We start from the raw sequence: 10,083 nt of genomic DNA, 5'->3' as shown, positions 1-10,083 counted from the left end.
GGAGAAAAAATTGGATTGATTTTGAAGAAAGAGAATGATGAAGTAACTGTCGTACATACCTCGGTGGACACCCGAACCGCGCCATAAGGGAAGGGAGAAAAAATAGGAAGACAGAGATGCCGTAGTGTTAGTCTCTCGTATAATTTCGACCTTCTGGGTGGTGGTGGTGAACATTTATTTAGCTATATATACAGAGAGGTGCTCGGGGAGAGGCCCCTAGTGGGTCTCGCCCCTTACAATAGCAGGCGCAGTCCCTCATTCCGGGACCCTGTTGGTCCTGACCGCTGCGCAGGTCCGCCGAATTAAGGCCTGTTGGGCCGATAGTTCGTGGCAGCCGTAGTAGGAGTAAGTGGTTTTTATTAAAAACATGGGGACCTTTGACCTGCACTAACATCGCACAGCACGCGGATGCCTTTGCGTTTCGCCTTCATCGAAACGCTGCCGCCGCGGTCGGGTTCGAACCCGGGTACTTCGGCTCAGTAGACAAGTGCCTTAACCACCGAGCCACCGCGGCGGGTTAAGATCCCGGGCAACCTGTTGACTCCGGCAGTGGTAGGGAGCGTGCTTCGATGCCGGCGTCTTTGTCGGCATCATCGAGGGGCCTCAAGCTGGGGCGCCTACTGCTGTCCACGCATTGCGCGTGCTGGCTCGGTGGTCACGTGCTGTCGAAGCGCGTCGGAAGATCTTGGCCAATGAGAGGCTGTTGCGTGGCATGTGGTCACGATGGCGAGAGACGCACAGTGCGACATCTCCGCCAATGAGAGACTGTCGCGTGGCCTGTGGTGACGACTGGCAAGAGACACCCCGCGCGTTCAGTATTCGCTGTGACATCTGATCGCTCGCCACGCACATTCAGCTTCAACGCACAAGTTCTCGCTCAGTGATAGCAATCTAGGAAACTTTCTGCTGGGTATACTGTGTGAGTGTCGATGTCCCAACTGAAGAAATCCGTGCTCATCGGAGAATGCTGCCCAGGTGAGTCCGCCCTCGGCGATGACTTAGTGACTTTGGCGTTCGAATTCTGCGTTCAAGATTGCGGTAGTAGTTCTTCGGCGTGCCCATTGACTGCTCGTTACGATATTATAAGCAGTCCTCTGATTGTTTTTAGGACACTTTTGTGGAGGTATTCTTGAGGACACCGAAACGACCGGCGCCACAATGCCTTGATACAAAACGCAAGTTCCTAACGGCCGCCGGTTTCTGCGTTGCACAACTACAGAGCACAGCTGTAATTAGGCATGCCTCGGCAGACGCCAAGGCTGTGAGCTGCTTTCGTGCGAACGCTTTCTCCTCGCTCTGCACTCCAATTTAGAACCCTTGGCTGTGTGCTGCCAAGAGCCTTGTGTGGCGGGCATCACCCATAAGGTTATGACTTCGGAGGTGAGTGGATGGCGTCGAGCTCGTAGTCTGGAGCAACACGTTGCCTTCTTAGCGGAGCACGAACTTTTAATGACGCATAGCGTTCATCCAAACTCTCACCTACGCTTGGAGAAGTACGAAGGGCAAAATACTTGCCTAACACGCCTGGGCTACGTGCTCTGGGCGCGTTCGCGGCTGCACACGCGACATCTATCCGTAACACCTGCTTCAAAAGGGGCTTGTATTGCGCCACCTGAACTTATGGGATTGCAACGTCTTTTCGAATTTTCGCCTTTAAAGGTTCATTGGTGTCCTTCTGTGCGTCCGCGAAATCTGTAACACTATAGCTGTCAATCGAACGCGGTTCGGGTGTCCACCGAGATATGTGAGACGGGGTCGTTTCCTTTCTTTAAAAACCAATTTTCATGTCATTTTCCTTCACTTACTGTGCGGTTCGGGTGTCCACCGAGATATGTGAGATAGGCGTCTTTTCTTTTACCTAAATTGTCCAACGGGCAAAGCGTCGCGCCTAACTGGCGATGGCGTTCCGCGAGACGCCCCCTGAACGCCGATCAGGAAGCATGCCGCCTAAACGCTCTGTTGTTTTTTGATTATCTTCACCGCACATCAGGGACGCAGGCGGCAGCACCGCCCTAAATGCTTTCGCCTTACCGCACTTTAGGACAACAAAGTGCCCTCCTGAATTTTGCTGCTTGGCTCGGCTTTTGCAGCCACTTTCGCAGCCCGGCGCAGCACTAGTGTTCTAGAGACGAATCTTGTCTTGTGTGCGAGCGAAACGCTGCGGCGTGATATGCTTTTAGGGACGAACTGCTTGCGTCGCTTCCATCACATTGCACGCATAGTGGGAAGCGGAGTATTATATGCTGCTCGTCAGCGTGACTGCCTTAAGGGGAGTTGGCTTCCAGGCCCTACGAGGCTTGGTACGAGGGGGTCCTGGCCAGCGGGGATATCTCTTGGTAAGACCGTCGTCGTCGCTTCGGCGGACACGGTTTTTGAGACGAGCGTCTCTCTTTCAGACTTCTTTCTCAGATCTCTCTCAACAGTTCTACTGTCTGCACATAACAGCGATTATGGCTCAGCTCGAGCCAGTGGACAGGCCCGTGCGCTAGGCCCGTGCGCTTTGTTTTTCATTTCTCCTTCAGACGCAACAATGATTGCCGTGACGGTAGCAGTCAAACGAACGCTGTGTATCGGGCCTGCGCCACTCACGAGTTTGGAGTGGGGTCCCGATTTTGTGCGGTTGATCATGATGATGGATCGCGAGAATTGCAGCACCGCTTTGGTGGCAAAGGCTCTGGCGTGATTCGCGCGACGCGTTGTTGTGTTGCAGGTCGCTGCCTTGAGAAGAGACGCGTTTCCTCCCGTCCAGCTTGGAAAAGCACAAAGCTGTCAAGGATGACCGCAGTGCATCAAGGACGGCGGCGTCGCCAAGCTGTAGCGTGAAAGCAGGTCCTGCACTGGATTTATCCGAAGAGACGGGGCAGGACCCAGTAAGTGCGGTTGTGCTGTGTTGGTGAGATTAGGTGCACCTTTGGGCAGTTTGTGTAATCCCATCTACTGTTTTTATAGCATCTAAGAACTGTCTGTGCTAACAGGTTGAGTACTCATTCTAGAGGCTCAGAATGTCCCCACGAGTTTGGAATGGGGTCCCGATTTTGTGCGGTTGATCATGATGATGGATCGCGAGAATTGCAGCACCGCTTTGGTGGCAAAAGCTCTGGCGTGATTCGCGCGACGCGTTGTTGTGTTGCAGGTCGCTGCCTTGAGAAGAGACGCGTTTCCTCCCGTCCAGCTTGGAAAAGCACAAAGCTGTCAAGGAACCGCAGTGAATCAAGGACGGCGGCGTCGCCAAGCTGTAGCGTGAAAGCATGTCCTGCACTGGATTTATCCGAAGAGACGGGGCAGGACCTAGTAAGTGCGGTTGTGCTGTGTTGGTGAGATTAGGTGCACCTTTGGGCAGTTTGTGTAATCCCATCTACTGTTTTTATAGCATCTAAGAACTGTCTGTGCTAACAGGTTGAGTACTCATTCTAGAGGCTCAGAATGTCCCCACGAGTTTGGAATGGGGTCCCGATTTTGTGCGGTTGATCATGATGATGGATCGCGAGAATTGCAGCACCGCTTTGGTGGCAAAAGCTCTGGCGTGATTCGCGCGACGCGTTGTGTTGCAGGTCGCTGCCTTGAGAAGAGACGCGTTTCCTCCCGTCCAGCTTGGAAAAGCACAAAGCTGTCAAGGAACCGCAGTGAATCAAGGACGGCGGCGTCGCCAAGCTGTAGCGTGAAAGCAGGTCCTGCACTGGATTTATCCAAAGAGACGGGGCAGCACCCAGTAAGTGCGGTTGTGCTGTGTTGGTGAGATTAGGTGCACCTTTGGGCAGTTTGTGTAATCCCATCTACTGTTTTTATAGCATCTAAGAACTGTCTGTGCTGACAGGATGAGTACTCATTCTAGAGGCTCAGAATGTCCCTAAACTGCCTCAAGAGCATGGAAAAGAAACAAGAACGAGAGAATCTTTCTCTTCGGCGAGAGTAGACGTATATATTTAATGCACTCTAGTATGGTAAACATGTCTCCTGTGAAGCTCCGCCCACATTCAGGACCGGCACACAGGATTCCTCCACGACAAAAAAAGTACTACGTTGTTAAAACTTCTCGTCACCTAAACAAGAAGCTAACGACAAGAAAAAACAAAAGTGCCTCCATGAGACAGGACACCTCAGTCAGGCTTTAACCTATACGTGGCGGTAGTGACACATGTGCGCTGCATGCTTTGGCATTAACGTTGTGGCAGAAACGCGGCACTGAAGCTATAGGCCGTCGGCGTTCATTGTGTTCATTGGCGTTAACAACGATCTAGACTGATGATTGAGGAAAGGAAAGACGCGAAATTGGCTCCCTGCCTCAATCGCGCTTTGAGGTACGTGGCGGTCATGAGAGAGAGAGAGAGATGTGGATTGCATTTATTAGCGCTGACAATATTGTGGCAGACACGTGGAATTGCAGCAATGGGCCGCAGCGTTCATTGGGTGACCAAACTCTCGTGATAATCGTTAACTGCAAGGGAGGCAGCGTGGGCGCGCTGCCTATCCAGTGTGCGGAACGGAACGCACTCAACGTTACAGATTCCAAGTCGCGTCTATAGTTGCCCGATACTCCACAACTTTCGCTCTCTAGCCAGGTTGAGCAGTAGTTAAACCGCACTTAAGTTTTTAGCAGGCGGACACCACCGTCAGGTACCTTAAAACGCGATTGAGTTCCACTGACTCATGAAGCCAGTTAGGCACTTTTCCGTTCCTCAAAAATCAACGACATCTAAATCGACTTGGTTTTGAGAAACGGAAGGTGCAAAAAATTGCTGATGGCCCAGATGTGCTAGGCCAGGATATACGTAGCGAGAGCGCGGACACTTCTGCATCGGATTCTGCATTGGAACAGTGCATTCACTGGATGCGCTTTGATTCATGATTAAAGCTTGACCCGTCGTAGCGGAGTGGTAACGTCCCCGCCTCAAACGCCAAAGGCCCTGGTTCGATTCCGGGCCTCGGCACAGGCTTTCTTTTTATTCAGTGAGTGTGCGGGGGATTTCCGTGGCTCCCATAGATGCCGCCACCGAATACGTTGGTTAGTGGTTAAGCGCAGTCTCTGTTAAGGCGCGTGTATACTGCGGCGTAACGCGCGCGCGCGCGCTGCACGGCGACAACACGTCAGCCAAAGCGAGACCCTCTATACCCCAACTGCACTTTACCGCCGACGGGTTCGGCGGCTTCGGCGCAGTCTGACCGCACTGGCGGAGGCTTGGAGCAGGTGTATATTTCGCGCCGAGTGCGTCAGCTGCCGCTGGCCCGGCCAGACTGGTTCGGCTCAGCGGCGAGGCGCGCGTTGTGACGTCATGTGCCTCCTAGGAGCACCGTTACGGCGGAACCGCAAGTTCGCGGTCAGTAAAGCTGTCGCTTTAAAACTGCCTCAGTTTGTAAGTGGACGCCACCGCCTACTCGCAGCGTGATTGAGGTGTCCACTGGCCCTGTAATCCGTTACACTTGCTATTCAGAGGCTTCACACTGACAGACACCGCTGAAACCAGGGGAGCGCAGCTTGCGCTTTCGCAGTAAAAAGTATTAGCAACATTGACCCGACGCGGTGGCTTAGTGGTTAAGGCGCTCGTCTACAGAGCCGAGTACCCGGACTCGAATCCGACAGCGGCGGTTGCGTTTCGATGGAGGCGAAACGCTAAAGCCGCCAGTGTGCTGTATGTGCATGTTAACATCTCCAGGGGGTCGATGCACAGAATAACACAGGACGGGAGGGAGAAAACACGCACACACACACGAGCGCAAAACTGGCCCAACGTTCTACCCCGTTAAGCTTTATCCCAGAGCCCTCCACCGCGGCCTCTCTTTCTCCCTTCTCTCATCCCTCCTTTATCCCTGCCCTTACGGCGCGGTTCATGTGTCCACCGAGCTATGTGAGTTACCGCGACATTTCCTCAAAACCAATTTACTGAGCATTCCTTTCCTCGGAATCAAATTTTCATCTCCAGATTCGCGCTGGTCAATACAATGTTTTGTGTCAATTTTTACTACCTTTAATTACAAAATTCCTTAGCAATCAACGGTCTTGACTAATGTCTGAGCGGGTGAGAAAGAAAAGCAATTTTAATGCGAAAGTATTAGATGACTGTGTCGATGCCGGAAGTGTCCGCAAAATTTGTCGCCGGAAGTTCGTCCCCTATAACGTCCTCGGTCATATGACGTCATGAGACATTAGAATAAAAATGAGAATAAAGTTGGGGCCTAGCTGGGAATTGAACCCGGGCCGCCGGCATGCGATATGATGTGACAAGATAACACAAATTTTATAGAGTGATGACGTCACACCCAAGCTTAGTCGCAGTCGGTGGCACGTGCAGACAGGAGAGAGGAGGAATGATGGAAAGAGGCGCGCGGCGCTAAACCACGTCCTCCGAAATGACGACGCTGGCTTGAGCAACAGATTTCGCAGGTGCACAGGGAATCGCAGCGGTGATATCGCTGGTTGACTTCAATGCGGTGGCAGTATTCCCGAGTGCATTCATTTTGAGCAACCGTTCGTCGTACAGCATTCCGGGTGGTGTCAATAGAAGTTCTCTTTGCATATAGCTTACATGTTTTAGTCAAGTTGGAGGCTAGCTTGCGACAGGGGTTCAGAACAATGACATATGCACTTTTAATTGGATGCTTTCCAAGACTACATTTTTCCTTAAGGTGCGGTGCGAGTGAGGTGTCCACCGAGATATCGATGTGAAGGAGGCTAGCTTTTGAAAGGTGTTCGGACCGATGTCATATGCACCTTTAGTTCGATGCTTTAAGGCGCGGTTGAGGGGTCCACCGAGATGTCGAGATCTGAGCTCTACAGGTCCCCTTCCTTGCCTCAAAACACATGCTTTCGCATTCCTCCACGTAAGCAGACTTAAGTGGCTCAGAATTTTATTTAAAAACGAGATGAAGCGCTCATTAGACGGCTCAAAAAACGGCGAAGTCATGAAGCGCTACGAAGCACCTCTCGCAAGATTTACGCCGTATCCGTTGGGGTTGTAAATAGCTACTAATATTAGCAGGGCGATTATCTGGCTCGTATCTGCGTACGAAGCGTTAAGGAATGAAAGGGCAGAAAATAAAAATTGAAAATTGATTGCTGGGGAAAGGTAATGGCGCGGTATTTGTCTCGCATCTCGGCGGACACCTGAACCGCGCAGTAAAGGAAGAAAGAGGTGCCGTAGTAGAGGGCTCCGGGAAAGTTTCGACTACCTGGGGATCTTTAACGTGCACCGACATCGCACAGCACACGGCGCCCTTAGCGTTTCGCCTCCATCGAAACGCAGCCGCCGCGGTCGGGATAGAACCCGTGTACTCCGACTCAGTAGCCGAACGCTAGATCTAACCAATGAGCCACCGCAGAAATGAGACAAAAATAGATGTTTACGCTTGACCATAGCGCAATCGTAGTCTTTTTTCGTTTTTCGACAAGCTTCCATAAGATGCCTGAAAATTGTTTACGCATTCCGCCGCGGTGGCTCAGTGGTTTGGCACTCGGCTACTGATGCGGAGTACCCGGGCTCGAACCCGACGGCTGCGGCAGGGTTTCGATGGAGGCGGAACGCAAAGGCGCCCATGCGCAGTGCGATGTTAGTGCACCTTAAAGGTACCGCAAGCGGTCGAAATTATTCCGGAGCTCTCCACTACGGCACCTCTTCTTTCAGTCGCCACTTCATTAATTACGGCGTGGTTCAGGTGTCCGCCGATATGTGAGACAGATACTGCGCCATTTCCTTTCCGCAAAAACCAATGTTCAATTTTTTTCTCCATTACTAGACTTGAATGGAGCGAATACGTGCTGAATTTCGCCTTCGTTTAAAGTGACAGCTGATCGCAGCGCATACCTCGACCCGCCGCGGTCGGGCACAGCAACTGTCTCATTTCACAATTGACACATCTCCATAAGGAACGCCAGGAATGTGGGAGTGAAAGAGGTTCCTAATGAATGGCTGCAAATTTCGACCAACCTGGGGACCTTTAACGTGCAATGACATGGCGCAACAACCTTTGTGCATTTCGACTCCCTCCAAACGCGGCCGAGTTCGAGCACGAGTATACTCCGGCTCAGGAGCTGAGCGCTTTAAGCCACCGCGGCCGGTATCCAAGCTAAGGAAATCTGGAAATGCGCCGGTGCGGTTCAGTGGTTAGTGCACTCGGCTACTGAGCCAGCGTGCTTGGGTTCGAAATTTACCACGGCGGAATTCAGCGAAACACAAAAGGCACATGCGATGTCATATGCACGTTAAGATCCCCAGTTGGTTGAAATTATTCTGGAGCTCTCAACTAAGAACTCCTTCATCTTTCACTCCCTCCTTCCTCCCTTTCCACATGACACGGTTGAGGTGTCCACCGAGAAGTGAGACTTGCTGCTCCATTTCCTTTCTTCGAAGATCACTAACCCCTAAATTCTAGTTTGCTCGGCTGCCGCTATGTGTTGCATGGCGCTGAACATCAAAGATATCCGCAGGAATTTGAATGTACAAATATCCGGTGCATGCGTAGGAAACAATTTGTCTAATTCTGCAGCGCGTAAGCAACCAGTATTAACAGCTCCGCGCGCCATTACGCTTGAGGTTTTAGTTGACTCTCAATGACTTTAATAATATCCCACTTCAGTTTTGCGTTGTTCAATACTGCCAAAAGATGGTTTTGTTTTGGTTTTATGGGACTTTACGCCCCGAAGCGACTCAGGCTTTCCGGGACGCCGTAGTGGAGGGCTCCGGATAATTTCGACCGCCTGGGTTTTTTTAACGCGCACTGACATCGCACAGTACAAAGGCCTCTAACATTCTGCCTCCACCTGAATGCGAGTGCCGTGGCCTGGATCGAACCCGCGTCGTTCGGGTCAGCAAGCGATCACAGCAGGGCTACTTGGTAACGTCCAATGAAGCGGGGCATGTCTCCCTGGCATCTTTAAACTTTCTTCTAGCTTCAGGAAGCGCGGGCTGTCTACCTAATCTTTTTCTCTTGGTTTCTACAAGTATTGGAGCTGTAAGGTGCAGCTTGGGATATTGTTTGCTGCAGTGCGCTTTCTTTCTTAAGACATCGAGCATGTCTCCGAACTTGCTGTTGTTGACGCCACCAATTTCCGGTGGACTCCACCCTTGCTGTCGTTCCTGTGGGGCACGTGACGACAGGGAACGTGTCGACGCCAGCGGTTCGCAGCTTGAAAGCAGGTGGGCGCCACTCAACAGCAGAAAGCATTTTATAGGTCAGGATCTGCAAAGTGTAGGAAGAGTAATTCATCAGCATCAGCAGCTTGGGCCACCATTTCTCTGAAAGGTTTAGTTTACTCTCCATTGCAGATTGAAATATCCGAGTTCAGTTACGCGGTGTTCGCTACTGGCGACCAAAATATATGGGGCCAGTTGGTGACGTCCATGAAAACAGGGCATGACTGCCTGACATCTTTCAACGTTCCTTTAGCGTGAGAAAACACGGCCTCACTTCCTCATCTTGTTCTGTGGTCTTCCAGAAGTAGTTGCGCTGTAACATATAGCGTAGAACTTGGAAGTAGTTGAAATCAGGGGCACGGTGCCTCGTTATCAATTTTAATATCATTTGTACACACAATTGTTTGGCACTGTTTTGCTTTGCGAGGACATCGAACATGCCTGAAATATCCGAGTTCAGTTACGCGGTGTTCGCTACTGGCGACCAAAATATATGGGGCCAGTTGGTGACGTCCATGAAAACAGGGCATGACTGCCTGACATCTTTCAACGTTCCTTTAGCGTGAGAAAACACGGCCTCACTTCCTCATCTTGTTCTGTGGTCTTCCAGAAGTAGTTGCGCTGTAACATATAGCGTAGAACTTGGAAGTAGTTGAAATCAGGGGCACGGTGCCTCGTTATCAATTTTAATATCATTTGTACACACAATTGTTTGGCACTGTTTTGCTTTGCGAGGACATCGAGCATGCCTCAGAACCTGCTATTCTTGACTCCACTTGCAATTTCAGGTGGACTCCACTCTCGCCCTCGTTCCCCTGGGGCGGATGGGGACCAGGGAACTGAGGGACCCCTCCCTCGGCGGGCCGCAGCTTGAAGGCAGGTGCATGCCTCACGGCTCAGCCGCGATGCCTGAAGGAAATATAGCGAGGTAGGTCTGGATGTCCGATTCCAGCAAGAA

Source organism: Amblyomma americanum, chromosome 11 (genome assembly GCF_052857255.1).
Source record: "Amblyomma americanum isolate KBUSLIRL-KWMA chromosome 11, ASM5285725v1, whole genome shotgun sequence".
NCBI lineage: Eukaryota > Metazoa > Arthropoda > Arachnida > Ixodida > Ixodidae > Amblyomma > Amblyomma americanum.
This window is presented reverse-complemented; position numbering follows the sequence as displayed.